Here is a 19,459-nt window from a genome sequence, read left to right as displayed (position 1 = left end):
GTTCCCAGTGGGAGGGTGTTCCGCTGCAATTAAGAGCAGTAGGCTCCAGGCGGGTGGGCCGGGTGAGCAGAAGAGAGCTGAAAGTGCAGCGTTTCCTGCCTACGGCCATACCACCCTGAATGCGCCCGATCTTGTCCGATCTCGGAAGCTAAGCAGGGTCGGGCCTGGTTAGTACTTGGATGGGAGACCGCCTGGGAATACCAGGTGCTGTAGGCATTTTGCCTCTCGCACACACTAGGTGGCGCACGTCTAACCTCCATTACACAGCTTCCTCGCTAATTTCATTTTACACTTTTTATTTACTACACTCTTTTTTTACTCTCTTAAAAAAAGAAAGGAAAAAGAACAGCATTAACACGAAAATACACACTTTCCCAAGGAAAACGTACACTTTTTATGCACTTTACACTCGGCCCAAAGTCAAGACAGCATTTGCTCCACGACGGACCAAGGCTCCCCAAGCTAAGGCTTTGCTTTCTTGCGGTAAGCATATGTGTCAGGTCTTCAGATCAGATCTCACTTCTTGGCATCTCATTTCCTGGCAGGTTGTGATGCCACTTCCTGTTTTTCCAGGTGCGATTTCACACGGCCTGATGTCATGTGCCGTGATGTCATGTGCCGTGATGTCACTTGCATAGTGTCTAACTTGGTTAGTCCCCCGACTTATTTTCTTTAAGACTTGTACCATGAATAATCCTTAGCCCCCAAGAAATAGTGCTCGAGCCTACAGTTGGCAACCAAATGCAAAAAATCAGCACAGCGTGTGGGAAATCTGATAAAAGGACGATGATCTATTAGGTGTGGAAGAATGAAGTGAGTTGCAGACGCAAGTGTAATAGAGTCCAAAAGCAGAGCATTCCAGAAACAGGGAATAAAAAGAGGAAAGGTGCGTACAATTTGAGCTGTTTTAAAAGCATTCGGCAGCATTTTCCGGCATTTCCTGGCGCTGTAACAGGTGTCATTAACTCAACGATCCATTTATCGACCACAGAAAGAATGGGTGAGCAGGGCCTGTGCAGAATAAACCCTCTTCCACATAGGAAAACATCCCAGCAGAGAGCACGTGATCCACTGTTGCGTCCTTAGCATTAAACAACACACCTCTGACCCTTTCACTTTCACTGGGATTGTGAGAAGGGGCGTTATTTTGCATCTTGTTTCAGAAAGGAGTCCATGATGACAGATCCGATTTTTCCGACAACTCCTACGTACTTTCAGTGGGACCCTGGTTTGCCAAAAGGAAAGGAAAGACTGGCCACCCTCTGCCTGCAAGGCATGGCGAATGTGTTGCAGATGGCAGAGTCTGAGTGACAGAGCCTCTCCAGTAAGTGAAAAAAGTGCAAGAAGAGGTAAGTGATTGGCGTGCCTTCCCGTTTCTTTCTGGAGTTGTTAAGGTAGTGTAGAAGAGCTATTTCTCCTGGCCAGAGTGAATGGAGGTGTCGCCACCCAGTGGGATGAGGAAAAGAGAACTGCATAGCAGCAACTATTGGTCCTTGGGAGGGGGGAATGAAGGCTGCTGTTGAGAAGCAGCGTCTCCCCTGGTGACTCCTCGGTGTCATGCCCTAAGGAGGGGTCCAAGGAGGCGCAGCACATGCTGTGTGAGGTGAGGGTTGTCCATTGCAATTGAGAGTGTGACAGGCGCCGTCTGCTGGTCGTGCTAGGTTTGGTGGGGGCTGCTGCAGCCTGTGAAGACGAGAGAAGCGGGAGTAGCGCCGAGCATGGTAAATGGAGGAGTACAAAATGTTGTTCCGTGTGGGTTGGGGCATTGTGCCTGGGGCAGTGTGGGAGTTCCCAGTGGGAGGGTGTTCCGCTGCAATTAAGAGCAGTAGGCTCCAGGCGGGTGGGCCGGGTGAGCAGAAGAGAGCTGAAAGTGCAGCTTTTCTTGCCTACGGCCATACCACCCTGAATGCGCCCGATCTCGTCCGATCTCGGAAGCTAAGCAGGGTCGGGCCTTGTTAGTACTTGGATGGGAGACCGCCTGGGAATACCAGGTGCTGTAGGCATTTTGCCTCTCGCACACACTAGGTGGCGCACGTCTAACCTCCATTACACAGCTTCCTCGCTAATTTCATTTTACACTTTTTATTTACTACACTCTTTTTTTACTCTCTTAAAAAAAGAAAGGAAAAAGAACAGCATTAACACGAAAATACACACTTTCCCAAGGAAAACGTACAATTATTATGCACTTTACACTCGGCCCAAAGTCAAGACAGCATTTGCTCCACGACGGACCAAGGCTCCCCTAGCTAAGGCTTTGCTTTCTTGCGGTAAGCATATGTGTCAGGTCTTCAGATCAGATCTCACTTCTTGGCATCTCATTTCCTGGCAGGTCATGGGTTGTGATGCCACTTCCTGTTTTTCCAGGTGCGATTTCACACGGCCTGATGTCATGTGCCGTGATGTCATGTGCCGTGATGTCACTTGCATAGTGTCTAACTTGGTTAGTCCCCCGACTTATTTTCTTTAAGACTTGTACCATGAATAATCCTTAGCCCCCAAGAAATAGTGCTCGAGCCTACAGTTGGCAACCAAATGCAAAAAATCAGCACAGCGTGTGGGAAATCTGATAAAAGGACGATGATCTATTAGGTGTGGAAGAATGAAGTGAGTTGCAGACGCAAGTGTAATAGAGTCCAAAAGCAGAGCATTCCAGAAACAGGGAATAAAAAGAGGAAAGGTGCGTACAATTTGAGCTGTTTTAAAAGCATTCGGCAGCATTTTCCGGCATTTCCTGGCGCTGTAACAGGTGTCATTAACTCAACGATCCATTTATCGACCACAGAAAGAATGGGTGAGCAGGGCCTGTGCAGAATAAACCCTCTTCCACATAGGAAAACATCCCAGCAGAGAGCACGTGATCCACTGTTGCGTCCTTAGCATTAAACAACACACCTCTGACCCTTTCACTTTCACTGGGATTGTGAGAAGGGGCGTTATTTTGCATCTTGTTTCAGAAAGGAGTCCATGATGACAGATCCGATTTTTCCGACAACTCCTACGTACTTTCAGTGGGACCCTGGTTTGCCAAAAGGAAAGGAAAGACTGGCCACCCTCTGCCTGCAAGGCATGGCGAATGTGTTGCAGATGGCAGAGTCTGAGTGACAGAGCCTCTCCAGTAAGTGAAAAAAGTGCAAGAAGAGGTAAGTGATTGGCGTGCCTTCCCGTTTCTTTCTGGAGTTGTTAAGGTAGTGTAGAAGAGCTATTTCTCCTGGCCAGAGTGAATGGAGGTGTCGCCACCCAGTGGGATGAGGAAAAGAGAACTGCATAGCAGCAACTATTGGTCCTTGGGAGGGGGGAATGAAGGCTGCTGTTGAGAAGCAGCGTCTCCCCTGGTGACTCCTCGGTGTCATGCCCTAAGGAGGGGTCCAAGGAGGCGCAGCACATGCTGTGTGAGGTGAGGGTTGTCCATTGCAATTGAGAGTGTGACAGGCGCCGTCTGCTGGTCGTGCTAGGTTTGGTGGGGGCTGCTGCAGCCTGTGAAGACGAGAGAAGCGGGAGTAGCGCCGAGCATGGTAAATGGAGGAGTACAAAATGTTGTTCCGTGTGGGTTGGGGCATTGTGCCTGGGGCAGTGTGGGAGTTCCCAGTGGGAGGGTGTTCCGCTGCAATTAAGAGCAGTAGGCTCCAGGCGGGTGGGCCGGGTGAGCAGAAGAGAGCTGAAAGTGCAGCTTTTCTTGCCTACGGCCATACCACCCTGAATGCGCCCGATCTCGTCCGATCTCGGAAGCTAAGCAGGGTCGGGCCTTGTTAGTACTTGGATGGGAGACCGCCTGGGAATACCAGGTGCTGTAGGCATTTTGCCTCTCGCACACACTAGGTGGCGCACGTCTAACCTCCATTACACAGCTTCCTCGCTAATTTCATTTTACACTTTTTATTTACTACACTCTTTTTTTACTCTCTTAAAAAAAGAAAGGAAAAAGAACAGCATTAACACGAAAATACACACTTTCCCAAGGAAAACGTACAATTATTATGCACTTTACACTCGGCCCAAAGTCAAGACAGCATTTGCTCCACGACGGACCAAGGCTCCCCTAGCTAAGGCTTTGCTTTCTTGCGGTAAGCATATGTGTCAGGTCTTCAGATCAGATCTCACTTCTTGGCATCTCATTTCCTGGCAGGTCATGGGTTGTGATGCCACTTCCTGTTTTTCCAGGTGCGATTTCACACGGCCTGATGTCATGTGCCGTGATGTCATGTGCCGTGATGTCACTTGCATAGTGTCTAACTTGGTTAGTCCCCCGACTTATTTTCTTTAAGACTTGTACCATGAATAATCCTTAGCCCCCAAGAAATAGTGCTCGAGCCTACAGTTGGCAACCAAATGCAAAAAATCAGCACAGCGTGTGGGAAATCTGATAAAAGGACGATGATCTATTAGGTGTGGAAGAATGAAGTGAGTTGCAGACGCAAGTGTAATAGAGTCCAAAAGCAGAGCATTCCAGAAACAGGGAATAAAAAGAGGAAAGGTGCGTACAATTTGAGCTGTTTTAAAAGCATTCGGCAGCATTTTCCGGCATTTCCTGGCGCTGTAACAGGTGTCATTAACTCAACGATCCATTTATCGACCACAGAAAGAATGGGTGAGCAGGGCCTGTGCAGAATAAACCCTCTTCAACATAGGAAAACATCCCAGCAGAGAGCACGTGATCCACTGTTGCGTCCTTAGCATTAAACAACACACCTCTGACCCTTTCACTTTCACTGGGATTGTGAGAAGGGGCGTTATTTTGCATCTTGTTTCAGAAAGGAGTCCATGATGACAGATCCGATTTTTCCGACAACTCCTACGTACTTTCAGTGGGACCCTGGTTTGCCAAAAGGAAAGGAAAGACTGGCCACCCTCTGCCTGCAAGGCATGGCGAATGTGTTGCAGATGGCAGAGTCTGAGTGACAGAGCCTCTCCAGTAAGTGAAAAAAGTGCAAGAAGAGGTAAGTGATTGGCGTGCCTTCCCGTTTCTTTCTGGAGTTGTTAAGGTAGTGTAGAAGAGCTATTTCTCCTGGCCAGAGTGAATGGAGGTGTCGCCACCCAGTGGGATGAGGAAAAGAGAACTGCATAGCAGCAACTATTGGTCCTTGGGAGGGGGGAATGAAGGCTGCTGTTGAGAAGCAGCGTCTCCCCTGGTGACTCCTCGGTGTCATGCCCTAAGGAGGGGTCCAAGGAGGCGCAGCACATGCTGTGTGAGGTGAGGGTTGTCCATTGCAATTGAGAGTGTGACAGGCGCCGTCTGCTGGTCGTGCTAGGTTTGGTGGGGGCTGCAGCAGCCTGTGAAGACGAGAGAAGCGGGAGTAGCGCCGAGCATGGTAAATGGAGGAGTACAAAATGTTGTTCCGTGTGGGTTGGGGCATTGTGCCTGGGGCAGTGTGGGAGTTCCCAGTGGGAGGGTGTTCCGCTGCAATTAAGAGCAGTAGGCTCCAGGCGGGTGGGCCGGGTGAGCAGAAGAGAGCTGAAAGTGCAGCTTTTCCTGCCTACGGCCATACCACCCTGAATGCGCCCGATCTCGTCCGATCTCGGAAGCTAAGCAGGGTCGGGCCTGGTTAGTACTTGGATGGGAGACCGCCTGGGAATACCAGGTGCTGTAGGCATTTTGCCTCTCGCACACACTAGGTGGCGCACGTCTAACCTCCATTACACAGCTTCCTCGCTAATTTCATTTTACACTTTTTATTTACTACACTCTTTTTTTACTCTCTTAAAAAAAGAAAGGAAAAAGAACAGCATTAACACGAAAATACACACTTTCCCAAGGAAAACGTACAATTATTATGCACTTTACACTCGGCCCAAAGTCAAGACAGCATTTGCTCCACGACGGACCAAGGCTCCCCAAGCTAAGGCTTTGCTTTCTTGCGGTAAGCATATGTGTCAGGTCTTCAGATCAGATCTCACTTCTTGGCATCTCATTTCCTGGCAGGTCATGGGTTGTGATGCCACTTCCTGTTTTTCCAGGTGCGATTTCACACGGCCTGATGTCATGTGCCGTGATGTCATGTGCCGTGATGTCACTTGCATAGTGTCTAACTTGGTTAGTCCCCCGACTTATTTTCTTTAAGACTTGTACCATGAATAATCCTTAGCCCCCAAGAAATAGTGCTCGAGCCTACAGTTGGCAACCAAATGCAAAAAATCAGCACAGCGTGTGGGAAATCTGATAAAAGGACGATGATCTATTAGGTGTGGAAGAATGAAGTGAGTTGCAGACGCAAGTGTAATAGAGTCCAAAAGCAGAGCATTCCAGAAACAGGGAATAAAAAGAGGAAAGGTGCGTACAATTTGAGCTGTTTTAAAAGCATTCGGCAGCATTTTCCGGCATTTCCTGGCGCTGTAACAGGTGTCATTAACTCAACGATCCATTTATCGACCACAGAAAGAATGGGTGAGCAGGGCCTGTGCAGAATAAACCCTCTTCAACATAGGAAAACATCCCAGCAGAGAGCACGTGATCCACTGTTGCGTCCTTAGCATTAAACAACACACCTCTGACCCTTTCACTTTCACTGGGATTGTGAGAAGGGGCGTTATTTTGCATCTTGTTTCAGAAAGGAGTCCATGATGACAGATCCGATTTTTCCGACAACTCCTACGTACTTTCAGTGGGACCCTGGTTTGCCAAAAGGAAAGGAAAGACTGGCCACCCTCTGCCTGCAAGGCATGGCGAATGTGTTGCAGATGGCAGAGTCTGAGTGACAGAGCCTCTCCAGTAAGTGAAAAAAGTGCAAGAAGAGGTAAGTGATTGGCGTGCCTTCCCGTTTCTTTCTGGAGTTGTTAAGGTAGTGTAGAAGAGCTATTTCTCCTGGCCAGAGTGAATGGAGGTGTCGCCACCCAGTGGGATGAGGAAAAGAGAACTGCAGAGCAGCAACTATTGGTCCTTGGGAGGGGGGAATGAAGGCTGCTGTTGAGAAGCAGCGTCTCCCCTGGTGACTCCTCGGTGTCATGCCCTAAGGAGGGGTCCAAGGAGGCGCAGCACATGCTGTGTGAGGTGAGGGTTGTCCATTGCAATTGAGAGTGTGACAGGCGCCGTCTGCTGGTCGTGCTAGGTTTGGTGGGGGCTGCTGCAGCCTGTGAAGACGAGAGAAGCGGGAGTAGCGCCGAGCATGGTAAATGGAGGAGTAAAAAATGTTGTTCCGTGTGGGTTGGGGCATTGTGCCTGGGGCAGTGTGGGAGTTCCCAGTGGGAGGGTGTTCCGCTGCAATTAAGAGCAGTAGGCTCCAGGCGGGTGGGCCGGGTGAGCAGAAGAGAGCTGAAAGTGCAGCTTTTCCTGCCTACGGCCATACCACCCTGAATGCGCCCGATCTCGTCCGATCTCGGAAGCTAAGCAGGGTCGGGCCTGGTTAGTACTTGGATGGGAGACCGCCTGGGAATACCAGGTGCTGTAGGCATTTTGCCTCTCGCACACACTAGGTGGCGCACGTCTAACCTCCATTACACAGCTTCCTCGCTAATTTCATTTTACACTTTTTATTTACTACACTCTTTTTTTACTCTCTTAAAAAAAGAAAGGAAAAAGAACAGCATTAACACGAAAATACACACTTTCCCAAGGAAAACGTACAATTATTATGCACTTTACACTCGGCCCAAAGTCAAGACAGCATTTGCTCCACGACGGACCAAGGCTCCCCTAGCTAAGGCTTTGCTTTCTTGCGGTAAGCATATGTGTCAGGTCTTCAGATCAGATCTCACTTCTTGGCATCTCATTTCCTGGCAGGTCATGGGTTGTGATGCCACTTCCTGTTTTTCCAGGTGCGATTTCACACGGCCTGATGTCATGTGCCGTGATGTCATGTGCCGTGATGTCACTTGCATAGTGTCTAACTTGGTTAGTCCCCCGACTTATTTTCTTTAAGACTTGTACCATGAATAATCCTTAGCCCCCAAGAAATAGTGCTCGAGCCTACAGTTGGCAACCAAATGCAAAAAATCAGCACAGCGTGTGGGAAATCTGATAAAAGGACGATGATCTATTAGGTGTGGAAGAATGAAGTGAGTTGCAGACGCAAGTGTAATAGAGTCCAAAAGCAGAGCATTCCAGAAACAGGGAATAAAAAGAGGAAAGGTGCGTACAATTTGAGCTGTTTTAAAAGCATTCGGCAGCATTTTCCGGCATTTCCTGGCGCTGTAACAGGTGTCATTAACTCAACGATCCATTTATCGACCACAGAAAGAATGGGTGAGCAGGGCCTGTGCAGAATAAACCCTCTTCAACATAGGAAAACATCCCAGCAGAGAGCACGTGATCCACTGTTGCGTCCTTAGCATTAAACAACACACCTCTGACCCTTTCACTTTCACTGGGATTGTGAGAAGGGGCGTTATTTTGCATCTTGTTTCAGAAAGGAGTCCATGATGACAGATCCGATTTTTCCGACAACTCCTACGTACTTTCAGTGGGACCCTGGTTTGCCAAAAGGAAAGGAAAGACTGGCCACCCTCTGCCTGCAAGGCATGGCGAATGTGTTGCAGATGGCAGAGTCTGAGTGACAGAGCCTCTCCAGTAAGTGAAAAAAGTGCAAGAAGAGGTAAGTGATTGGCGTGCCTTCCCGTTTCTTTCTGGAGTTGTTAAGGTAGTGTAGAAGAGCTATTTCTCCTGGCCAGAGTGAATGGAGGTGTCGCCACCCAGTGGGATGAGGAAAAGAGAACTGCATAGCAGCAACTATTGGTCCTTGGGAGGGGGGAATGAAGGCTGCTGTTGAGAAGCAGCGTCTCCCCTGGTGACTCCTCGGTGTCATGCCCTAAGGAGGGGTCCAAGGAGGCGCAGCACATGCTGTGTGAGGTGAGGGTTGTCCATTGCAATTGAGAGTGTGACAGGCGCCGTCTGCTGGTCGTGCTAGGTTTGGTGGGGGCTGCAGCAGCCTGTGAAGACGAGAGAAGCGGGAGTAGCGCCGAGCATGGTAAATGGAGGAGTACAAAATGTTGTTCCGTGTGGGTTGGGGCATTGTGCCTGGGGCAGTGTGGGAGTTCCCAGTGGGAGGGTGTTCCGCTGCAATTAAGAGCAGTAGGCTCCAGGCGGGTGGGCCGGGTGAGCAGAAGAGAGCTGAAAGTGCAGCTTTTCCTGCCTACGGCCATACCACCCTGAATGCGCCCGATCTCGTCCGATCTCGGAAGCTAAGCAGGGTCGGGCCTGGTTAGTACTTGGATGGGAGACCGCCTGGGAATACCAGGTGCTGTAGGCATTTTGCCTCTCGCACACACTAGGTGGCGCACGTCTAACCTCCATTACACAGCTTCCTCGCTAATTTCATTTTACACTTTTTATTTACTACACTCTTTTTTTACTCTCTTAAAAAAAGAAAGGAAAAAGAACAGCATTAACACGAAAATACACACTTTCCCAAGGAAAACGTACAATTATTATGCACTTTACACTCGGCCCAAAGTCAAGACAGCATTTGCTCCACGACGGACCAAGGCTCCCCAAGCTAAGGCTTTGCTTTCTTGCGGTAAGCATATGTGTCAGGTCTTCAGATCAGATCTCACTTCTTGGCATCTCATTTCCTGGCAGGTCATGGGTTGTGATGCCACTTCCTGTTTTTCCAGGTGCGATTTCACACGGCCTGATGTCATGTGCCGTGATGTCATGTGCCGTGATGTCACTTGCATAGTGTCTAACTTGGTTAGTCCCCCGACTTATTTTCTTTAAGACTTGTACCATGAATAATCCTTAGCCCCCAAGAAATAGTGCTCGAGCCTACAGTTGGCAACCAAATGCAAAAAATCAGCACAGCGTGTGGGAAATCTGATAAAAGGACGATGATCTATTAGGTGTGGAAGAATGAAGTGAGTTGCAGACGCAAGTGTAATAGAGTCCAAAAGCAGAGCATTCCAGAAACAGGGAATAAAAAGAGGAAAGGTGCGTACAATTTGAGCTGTTTTAAAAGCATTCGGCAGCATTTTCCGGCATTTCCTGGCGCTGTAACAGGTGTCATTAACTCAACGATCCATTTATCGACCACAGAAAGAATGGGTGAGCAGGGCCTGTGCAGAATAAACCCTCTTCAACATAGGAAAACATCCCAGCAGAGAGCACGTGATCCACTGTTGCGTCCTTAGCATTAAACAACACACCTCTGACCCTTTCACTTTCACTGGGATTGTGAGAAGGGGCGTTATTTTGCATCTTGTTTCAGAAAGGAGTCCATGATGACAGATCCGATTTTTCCGACAACTCCTACGTACTTTCAGTGGGACCCTGGTTTGCCAAAAGGAAAGGAAAGACTGGCCACCCTCTGCCTGCAAGGCATGGCGAATGTGTTGCAGATGGCAGAGTCTGAGTGACAGAGCCTCTCCAGTAAGTGAAAAAAGTGCAAGAAGAGGTAAGTGATTGGCGTGCCTTCCCGTTTCTTTCTGGAGTTGTTAAGGTAGTGTAGAAGAGCTATTTCTCCTGGCCAGAGTGAATGGAGGTGTCGCCACCCAGTGGGATGAGGAAAAGAGAACTGCAGAGCAGCAACTATTGGTCCTTGGGAGGGGGGAATGAAGGCTGCTGTTGAGAAGCAGCGTCTCCCCTGGTGACTCCTCGGTGTCATGCCCTAAGGAGGGGTCCAAGGAGGCGCAGCACATGCTGTGTGAGGTGAGGGTTGTCCATTGCAATTGAGAGTGTGACAGGCGCCGTCTGCTGGTCGTGCTAGGTTTGGTGGGGGCTGCTGCAGCCTGTGAAGACGAGAGAAGCGGGAGTAGCGCCGAGCATGGTAAATGGAGGAGTAAAAAATGTTGTTCCGTGTGGGTTGGGGCATTGTGCCTGGGGCAGTGTGGGAGTTCCCAGTGGGAGGGTGTTCCGCTGCAATTAAGAGCAGTAGGCTCCAGGCGGGTGGGCCGGGTGAGCAGAAGAGAGCTGAAAGTGCAGCTTTTCCTGCCTACGGCCATACCACCCTGAATGCGCCCGATCTCGTCCGATCTCGGAAGCTAAGCAGGGTCGGGCCTGGTTAGTACTTGGATGGGAGACCGCCTGGGAATACCAGGTGCTGTAGGCATTTTGCCTCTCGCACACACTAGGTGGCGCACGTCTAACCTCCATTACACAGCTTCCTCGCTAATTTCATTTTACACTTTTTATTTACTACACTCTTTTTTTACTCTCTTAAAAAAAGAAAGGAAAAAGAACAGCATTAACACGAAAATACACACTTTCCCAAGGAAAACGTACAATTATTATGCACTTTACACTCGGCCCAAAGTCAAGACAGCATTTGCTCCACGACGGACCAAGGCTCCCCAAGCTAAGGCTTTGCTTTCTTGCGGTAAGCATATGTGTCAGGTCTTCAGATCAGATCTCACTTCTTGGCATCTCATTTCCTGGCAGGTCATGGGTTGTGATGCCACTTCCTGTTTTTCCAGGTGCGATTTCACACGGCCTGATGTCATGTGCCGTGATGTCATGTGCCGTGATGTCACTTGCATAGTGTCTAACTTGGTTAGTCCCCCGACTTATTTTCTTTAAGACTTGTACCATGAATAATCCTTAGCCCCCAAGAAATAGTGCTCGAGCCTACAGTTGGCAACCAAATGCAAAAAATCAGCACAGCGTGTGGGAAATCTGATAAAAGGACGATGATCTATTAGGTGTGGAAGAATGAAGTGAGTTGCAGACGCAAGTGTAATAGAGTCCAAAAGCAGAGCATTCCAGAAACAGGGAATAAAAAGAGGAAAGGTGCGTACAATTTGAGCTGTTTTAAAAGCATTCGGCAGCATTTTCCGGCATTTCCTGGCGCTGTAACAGGTGTCATTAACTCAACGATCCATTTATCGACCACAGAAAGAATGGGTGAGCAGGGCCTGTGCAGAATAAACCCTCTTCAACATAGGAAAACATCCCAGCAGAGAGCACGTGATCCACTGTTGCGTCCTTAGCATTAAACAACACACCTCTGACCCTTTCACTTTCACTGGGATTGTGAGAAGGGGCGTTATTTTGCATCTTGTTTCAGAAAGGAGTCCATGATGACAGATCCGATTTTTCCGACAACTCCTACGTACTTTCAGTGGGACCCTGGTTTGCCAAAAGGAAAGGAAAGACTGGCCACCCTCTGCCTGCAAGGCATGGCGAATGTGTTGCAGATGGCAGAGTCTGAGTGACAGAGCCTCTCCAGTAAGTGAAAAAAGTGCAAGAAGAGGTAAGTGATTGGCGTGCCTTCCCGTTTCTTTCTGGAGTTGTTAAGGTAGTGTAGAAGAGCTATTTCTCCTGGCCAGAGTGAATGGAGGTGTCGCCACCCAGTGGGATGAGGAAAAGAGAACTGCAGAGCAGCAACTATTGGTCCTTGGGAGGGGGGAATGAAGGCTGCTGTTGAGAAGCAGCGTCTCCCCTGGTGACTCCTCGGTGTCATGCCCTAAGGAGGGGTCCAAGGAGGCGCAGCACATGCTGTGTGAGGTGAGGGTTGTCCATTGCAATTGAGAGTGTGACAGGCGCCGTCTGCTGGTCGTGCTAGGTTTGGTGGGGGCTGCTGCAGCCTGTGAAGACGAGAGAAGCGGGAGTAGCGCCGAGCATGGTAAATGGAGGAGTACAAAATGTTGTTCCGTGTGGGTTGGGGCATTGTGCCTGGGGCAGTGTGGGAGTTCCCAGTGGGAGGGTGTTCCGCTGCAATTAAGAGCAGTAGGCTCCAGGCGGGTGGGCCGGGTGAGCAGAAGAGAGCTGAAAGTGCAGCTTTTCTTGCCTACGGCCATACCACCCTGAATGCGCCCGATCTCGTCCGATCTCGGAAGCTAAGCAGGGTCGGGCCTGGTTAGTACTTGGATGGGAGACCGCCTGGGAATACCAGGTGCTGTAGGCATTTTGCCTCTCGCACACACTAGGTGGCGCACGTCTAACCTCCATTACACAGCTTCCTCGCTAATTTCATTTTACACTTTTTATTTACTACACTCTTTTTTTACTCTCTTAAAAAAAGAAAGGAAAAAGAACAGCATTAACACGAAAATACACACTTTCCCAAGGAAAACGTACAATTATTATGCACTTTACACTCGGCCCAAAGTCAAGACAGCATTTGCTCCACGACGGACCAAGGCTCCCCAAGCTAAGGCTTTGCTTTCTTGCGGTAAGCATATGTGTCAGGTCTTCAGATCAGATCTCACTTCTTGGCATCTCATTTCCTGGCAGGTCATGGGTTGTGATGCCACTTCCTGTTTTTCCAGGTGCGATTTCACACGGCCTGATGTCATGTGCCGTGATGTCATGTGCCGTGATGTCACTTGCATAGTGTCTAACTTGGTTAGTCCCCCGACTTATTTTCTTTAAGACTTGTACCATGAATAATCCTTAGCCCCCAAGAAATAGTGCTCGAGCCTACAGTTGGCAACCAAATGCAAAAAATCAGCACAGCGTGTGGGAAATCTGATAAAAGGACGATGATCTATTAGGTGTGGAAGAATGAAGTGAGTTGCAGACGCAAGTGTAATAGAGTCCAAAAGCAGAGCATTCCAGAAACAGGGAATAAAAAGAGGAAAGGTGCGTACAATTTGAGCTGTTTTAAAAGCATTCGGCAGCATTTTCCGGCATTTCCTGGCGCTGTAACAGGTGTCATTAACTCAACGATCCATTTATCGACCACAGAAAGAATGGGTGAGCAGGGCCTGTGCAGAATAAACCCTCTTCAACATAGGAAAACATCCCAGCAGAGAGCACGTGATCCACTGTTGCGTCCTTAGCATTAAACAACACACCTCTGACCCTTTCACTTTCACTGGGATTGTGAGAAGGGGCGTTATTTTGCATCTTGTTTCAGAAAGGAGTCCATGATGACAGATCCGATTTTTCCGACAACTCCTACGTACTTTCAGTGGGACCCTGGTTTGCCAAAAGGAAAGGAAAGACTGGCCACCCTCTGCCTGCAAGGCATGGCGAATGTGTTGCAGATGGCAGAGTCTGAGTGACAGAGCCTCTCCAGTAAGTGAAAAAAGTGCAAGAAGAGGTAAGTGATTGGCGTGCCTTCCCGTTTCTTTCTGGAGTTGTTAAGGTAGTGTAGAAGAGCTATTTCTCCTGGCCAGAGTGAATGGAGGTGTCGCCACCCAGTGGGATGAGGAAAAGAGAACTGCAGAGCAGCAACTATTGGTCCTTGGGAGGGGGGAATGAAGGCTGCTGTTGAGAAGCAGCGTCTCCCCTGGTGACTCCTCGGTGTCATGCCCTAAGGAGGGGTCCAAGGAGGCGCAGCACATGCTGTGTGAGGTGAGGGTTGTCCATTGCAATTGAGAGTGTGACAGGCGCCGTCTGCTGGTCGTGCTAGGTTTGGTGGGGGCTGCTGCAGCCTGTGAAGACGAGAGAAGCGGGAGTAGCGCCGAGCATGGTAAATGGAGGAGTACAAAATGTTGTTCCGTGTGGGTTGGGGCATTGTGCCTGGGGCAGTGTGGGAGTTCCCAGTGGGAGGGTGTTCCGCTGCAATTAAGAGCAGTAGGCTCCAGGCGGGTGGGCCGGGTGAGCAGAAGAGAGCTGAAAGTGCAGCTTTTCCTGCCTACGGCCATACCACCCTGAATGCGCCCGATCTCGTCCGATCTCGGAAGCTAAGCAGGGTCGGGCCTGGTTAGTACTTGGATGGGAGACCGCCTGGGAATACCAGGTGCTGTAGGCATTTTGCCTCTCGCACACACTAGGTGGCGCACGTCTAACCTCCATTACACAGCTTCCTCGCTAATTTCATTTTACACTTTTTATTTACTACACTCTTTTTTTACTCTCTTAAAAAAAGAAAGGAAAAAGAACAGCATTAACACGAAAATACACACTTTCCCAAGGAAAACGTACAATTATTATGCACTTTACACTCGGCCCAAAGTCAAGACAGCATTTGCTCCACGACGGACCAAGGCTCCCCAAGCTAAGGCTTTGCTTTCTTGCGGTAAGCATATGTGTCAGGTCTTCAGATCAGATCTCACTTCTTGGCATCTCATTTCCTGGCAGGTCATGGGTTGTGATGCCACTTCCTGTTTTTCCAGGTGCGATTTCACACGGCCTGATGTCATGTGCCGTGATGTCATGTGCCGTGATGTCACTTGCATAGTGTCTAACTTGGTTAGTCCCCCGACTTATTTTCTTTAAGACTTGTACCATGAATAATCCTTAGCCCCCAAGAAATAGTGCTCGAGCCTACAGTTGGCAACCAAATGCAAAAAATCAGCACAGTGTGTGGGAAATCTGATAAAAGGACGATGATCTATTAGGTGTGGAAGAATGAAGTGAGTTGCAGACGCAAGTGTAATAGAGTCCAAAAGCAGAGCATTCCAGAAACAGGGAATAAAAAGAGGAAAGGTGCGTACAATTTGAGCTGTTTTAAAAGCATTCGGCAGCATTTTCCGGCATTTCCTGGCGCTGTAACAGGTGTCATTAACTCAACGATCCATTTATCGGCCACAGAAAGAATGGGTGAGCAGGGCCTGTGCAGAATAAACCCTCTTCAACATAGGAAAACATCCCAGCAGAGAGCACGTGATCCACTGTTGCGTCCTTAGCATTAAACAACACACCTCTGACCCTTTCACTTTCACTGGGATTGTGAGAAGGGGCGTTATTTTGCATCTTGTTTCAGAAAGGAGTCCATGATGACAGATCCGATTTTTCCGACAACTCCTACGTACTTTCAGTGGGACCCTGGTTTGCCAAAAGGAAAGGAAAGACTGGCCACCCTCTGCCTGCAAGGCATGGCGAATGTGTTGCAGATGGCAGAGTCTGAGTGACAGAGCCTCTCCAGTAAGTGAAAAAAGTGCAAGAAGAGGTAAGTGATTGGCGTGCCTTCCCGTTTCTTTCTGGAGTTGTTAAGGTAGTGTAGAAGAGCTATTTCTCCTGGCCAGAGTGAATGGAGGTGTCGCCACCCAGTGGGATGAGGAAAAGAGAACTGCAGAGCAGCAACTATTGGTCCTTGGGAGGGGGGAATGAAGGCTGCTGTTGAGAAGCAGCGTCTCCCCTGGTGACTCCTCGGTGTCATGCCCTAAGGAGGGGTCCAAGGAGGCGCAGCACATGCTGTGTGAGGTGAGGGTTGTCCATTGCAATTGAGAGTGTGACAGGCGCCGTCTGCTGGTCGTGCTAGGTTTGGTGGGGGCTGCTGCAGCCTGTGAAGACGAGAGAAGCGGGAGTAGCGCCGAGCATGGTAAATGGAGGAGTACAAAATGTTGTTCCGTGTGGGTTGGGGCATTGTGCCTGGGGCAGTGTGGGAGTTCCCAGTGGGAGGGTGTTCCGCTGCAATTAAGAGCAGTAGGCTCCAGGCGGGTGGGCCGGGTGAGCAGAAGAGAGCTGAAAGTGCAGCTTTTCCTGCCTACGGCCATACCACCCTGAATGCGCCCGATCTCGTCCGATCTCGGAAGCTAAGCAGGGTCGGGCCTGGTTAGTACTTGGATGGGAGACCGCCTGGGAATACCAGGTGCTGTAGGCATTTTGCCTCTCGCACACACTAGGTGGCGCACGTCTAACCTCCATTACACAGCTTCCTCGCTAATTTCATTTTACACTTTTTATTTACTACACTCTTTTTTTACTCTCTTAAAAAAAGAAAGGAAAAAGAACAGCATTAACACGAAAATACACACTTTCCCAAGGAAAACGTACAATTATTATGCACTTTACACTCGGCCCAAAGTCAAGACAGCATTTGCTCCACGACGGACCAAGGCTCCCCAAGCTAAGGCTTTGCTTTCTTGCGGTAAGCATATGTGTCAGGTCTTCAGATCAGATCTCACTTCTTGGCATCTCATTTCCTGGCAGGTCATGGGTTGTGATGCCACTTCCTGTTTTTCCAGGTGCGATTTCACACGGCCTGATGTCATGTGCCGTGATGTCATGTGCCGTGATGTCACTTGCATAGTGTCTAACTTGGTTAGTCCCCCGACTTATTTTCTTTAAGACTTGTACCATGAATAATTCTTAGCCCCCAAGAAATAGTGCTCGAGCCTACAGTTGGCAACCAAATGCAAAAAATCAGCACAGCGTGTGGGAAATCTGATAAAAGGACGATGATCTATTAGGTGTGGAAGAATGAAGTGAGTTGCAGACGCAAGTGTAATAGAGTCCAAAAGCAGAGCATTCCAGAAACAGGGAATAAAAAGAGGAAAGGTGCGTACAATTTGAGCTGTTTTAAAAGCATTCGGCAGCATTTTCCGGCATTTCCTGGCGCTGTAACAGGTGTCATTAACTCAACGATCCATTTATCGACCACAGAAAGAATGGGTGAGCAGGGCCTGTGCAGAATAAACCCTCTTCAACATAGGAAAACATCCCAGCAGAGAGCACGTGATCCACTGTTGCGTCCTTAGCATTAAACAACACACCTCTGACCCTTTCACTTTCACTGGGATTGTGAGAAGGGGCGTTATTTTGCATCTTGTTTCAGAAAGGAGTCCATGATGACAGATCCGATTTTTCCGACAACTCCTACGTACTTTCAGTGGGACCCTGGTTTGCCAAAAGGAAAGGAAAGACTGGCCACCCTCTGCCTGCAAGGCATGGCGAATGTGTTGCAGATGGCAGAGTCTGAGTGACAGAGCCTCTCCAGTAAGTGAAAAAAGTGCAAGAAGAGGTAAGTGATTGGCGTGCCTTCCCGTTTCTTTCTGGAGTTGTTAAGGTAGTGTAGAAGAGCTATTTCTCCTGGCCAGAGTGAATGGAGGTGTCGCCACCCAGTGGGATGAGGAAAAGAGAACTGCAGAGCAGCAACTATTGGTCCTTGGGAGGGGGGAATGAAGGCTGCTGTTGAGAAGCAGCGTCTCCCCTGGTGACTCCTCGGTGTCATGCCCTAAGGAGGGGTCCAAGGAGGCGCAGCACATGCTGTGTGAGGTGAGGGTTGTCCATTGCAATTGAGAGTGTGACAGGCGCCGTCTGCTGGTCGTGCTAGGTTTGGTGGGGGCTGCTGCAGCCTGTGAAGACGAGAGAAGCGGGAGTAGCGCCGAGCATGGTAAATGGAGGAGTACAAAATGTTGTTCCGTGTGGGTTGGGGCATTGTGCCTGGGGCAGTGTGGGAGTTCCCAGTGGGAGGGTGTTCCGCTGCAATTAAGAGCAGTAGGCTCCAGGCGGGTGGGCCGGGTGAGCAGAAGAGAGCTGAAAGTGCAGCTTTTCCTGCCTACGGCCATACCACCCTGAATGCGCCCGATCTCGTCCGATCTCGGAAGCTAAGCAGGGTCGGGCCTGGTTAGTACTTGGATGGGAGACCGCCTGGGAATACCAGGTGCTGTAGGCATTTTGCCTCTCGCACACACTAGGTGGCGCACGTCTAACCTCCATTACACAGCTTCCTCGCTAATTTCATTTTACACTTTTTATTTACTACACTCTTTTTTTACTCTCTTAAAAAAAGAAAGGAAAAAGAACAGCATTAACACGAAAATACACACTTTCCCAAGGAAAACGTACAATTATTATGCACTTTACACTCGGCCCAAAGTCAAGACAGCATTTGCTCCACGACGGACCAAGGCTCCCCTAGCTAAGGCTTTGCTTTCTTGCGGTAAGCATATGTGTCAGGTCTTCAGATCAGATCTCACTTCTTGGCATCTCATTTCCTGGCAGGTCATGGGTTGTGATGCCACTTCCTGTTTTTCCAGGTGCGATTTCACACGGCCTGATGTCATGTGCCGTGATGTCATGTGCCGTGATGTCACTTGCATAGTGTCTAACTTGGTTAGTCCCCCGACTTATTTTCTTTAAGACTTGTACCATGAATAATCCTTAGCCCCCAAGAAATAGTGCTCGAGCCTACAGTTGGCAACCAAATGCAAAAAATCAGCACAGCGTGTGGGAAATCTGATAAAAGGACGATGATCTATTAGGTGTGGAAGAATGAAGTGAGTTGCAGACGCAAGTGTAATAGAGTCCAAAAGCAGAGCATTCCAGAAACAGGGAATAAAAAGAGGAAAGGTGCGTACAATTTGAGCTGTTTTAAAAGCATTCGGCAGCATTTTCCGGCATTTCCTGGCGCTGTAACAGGTGTCATTAACTCAACGATCCATTTATCGACCACAGAAAGAATGGGTGAGCAGGGCCTGTGCAGAATAAACCCTCTTCCACATAGGAAAACATCCCAGCAGAGAGCACGTGATCCACTGTTGCGTCCTTAGCATTAAACAACACACCTCTGACCCTTTCACTTTCACTGGGATTGTGAGAAGGGGCGTTATTTTGCATCTTGTTTCAGAAAGGAGTCCATGATGACAGATCCGATTTTTCCGACAACTCCTACGTACTTTCAGTGGGACCCTGGTTTGCCAAAAGGAAAGGAAAGACTGGCCACCCTCTGCCTGCAAGGCATGGCGAATGTGTTGCAGATGGCAGAGTCTGAGTGACAGAGCCTCTCCAGTAAGTGAAAAAAGTGCAAGAAGAGGTAAGTGATTGGCGTGCCTTCCCGTTTCTTTCAAGAGTTGTTAAGGTAGTGTAGAAGAGCTATTTCTCCTGGCCAGAGTGAATGGAGGTGTCGCCACCCAGTGGGATGAGGAAAAGAGAACTGCATAGCAGCAACTATTGGTCCTTGGGAGGGGGGAATGAAGGCTGCTG

The 19,459-nt window shown here is 49.1% G+C and overlaps 11 non-coding genes across 11 annotated transcripts; all 11 read left to right on the top strand.

The window, feature by feature from the left end:
- Positions 1-97: 97 nt before the first annotated feature.
- Positions 98-216, top strand: LOC138275967 (5S ribosomal RNA). Its single transcript, XR_011200515.1, has one exon. It is a non-coding gene; the product is annotated as a 5S ribosomal RNA (ribosomal RNA).
- Positions 217-1,884: 1,668 nt separating this feature from the next.
- On the top strand, positions 1,885-2,003 carry LOC138275974 (5S ribosomal RNA). Its single transcript, XR_011200522.1, has one exon. It is a non-coding gene; the product is annotated as a 5S ribosomal RNA (ribosomal RNA).
- A 1,675-nt stretch (positions 2,004-3,678) lies between these two features.
- Positions 3,679-3,797, top strand: LOC138275973 (5S ribosomal RNA). The gene has a single exon (XR_011200521.1). It is a non-coding gene; the product is annotated as a 5S ribosomal RNA (ribosomal RNA).
- Positions 3,798-5,472: 1,675 nt separating this feature from the next.
- LOC138276001 (5S ribosomal RNA) lies at positions 5,473-5,591 on the top strand. Its single transcript, XR_011200548.1, has one exon. It is a non-coding gene; the product is annotated as a 5S ribosomal RNA (ribosomal RNA).
- A 1,675-nt stretch (positions 5,592-7,266) lies between these two features.
- On the top strand, positions 7,267-7,385 carry LOC138276000 (5S ribosomal RNA). Its single transcript, XR_011200547.1, has one exon. It is a non-coding gene; the product is annotated as a 5S ribosomal RNA (ribosomal RNA).
- A 1,675-nt stretch (positions 7,386-9,060) lies between these two features.
- Positions 9,061-9,179, top strand: LOC138275998 (5S ribosomal RNA). Its single transcript, XR_011200545.1, has one exon. It is a non-coding gene; the product is annotated as a 5S ribosomal RNA (ribosomal RNA).
- A 1,675-nt stretch (positions 9,180-10,854) lies between these two features.
- Positions 10,855-10,973, top strand: LOC138275997 (5S ribosomal RNA). Its single transcript, XR_011200544.1, has one exon. It is a non-coding gene; the product is annotated as a 5S ribosomal RNA (ribosomal RNA).
- Positions 10,974-12,648: 1,675 nt separating this feature from the next.
- LOC138275996 (5S ribosomal RNA) lies at positions 12,649-12,767 on the top strand. The gene has a single exon (XR_011200543.1). It is a non-coding gene; the product is annotated as a 5S ribosomal RNA (ribosomal RNA).
- A 1,675-nt stretch (positions 12,768-14,442) lies between these two features.
- On the top strand, positions 14,443-14,561 carry LOC138275995 (5S ribosomal RNA). Its single transcript, XR_011200542.1, has one exon. It is a non-coding gene; the product is annotated as a 5S ribosomal RNA (ribosomal RNA).
- A 1,675-nt stretch (positions 14,562-16,236) lies between these two features.
- LOC138275994 (5S ribosomal RNA) lies at positions 16,237-16,355 on the top strand. Its single transcript, XR_011200541.1, has one exon. It is a non-coding gene; the product is annotated as a 5S ribosomal RNA (ribosomal RNA).
- A 1,675-nt stretch (positions 16,356-18,030) lies between these two features.
- LOC138275993 (5S ribosomal RNA) lies at positions 18,031-18,149 on the top strand. Its single transcript, XR_011200540.1, has one exon. It is a non-coding gene; the product is annotated as a 5S ribosomal RNA (ribosomal RNA).
- Positions 18,150-19,459: the final 1,310 nt, after the last annotated feature.

This window comes from Pleurodeles waltl, unplaced genomic scaffold (genome assembly GCF_031143425.1).
Source record: "Pleurodeles waltl isolate 20211129_DDA unplaced genomic scaffold, aPleWal1.hap1.20221129 scaffold_343, whole genome shotgun sequence".
Classification (NCBI taxonomy): Eukaryota; Metazoa; Chordata; class Amphibia; order Caudata; family Salamandridae; genus Pleurodeles; species Pleurodeles waltl.
The sequence above is the reverse complement of the archived record's forward strand: the minus strand, read 5'-3'. Positions and strand labels throughout refer to the sequence as shown.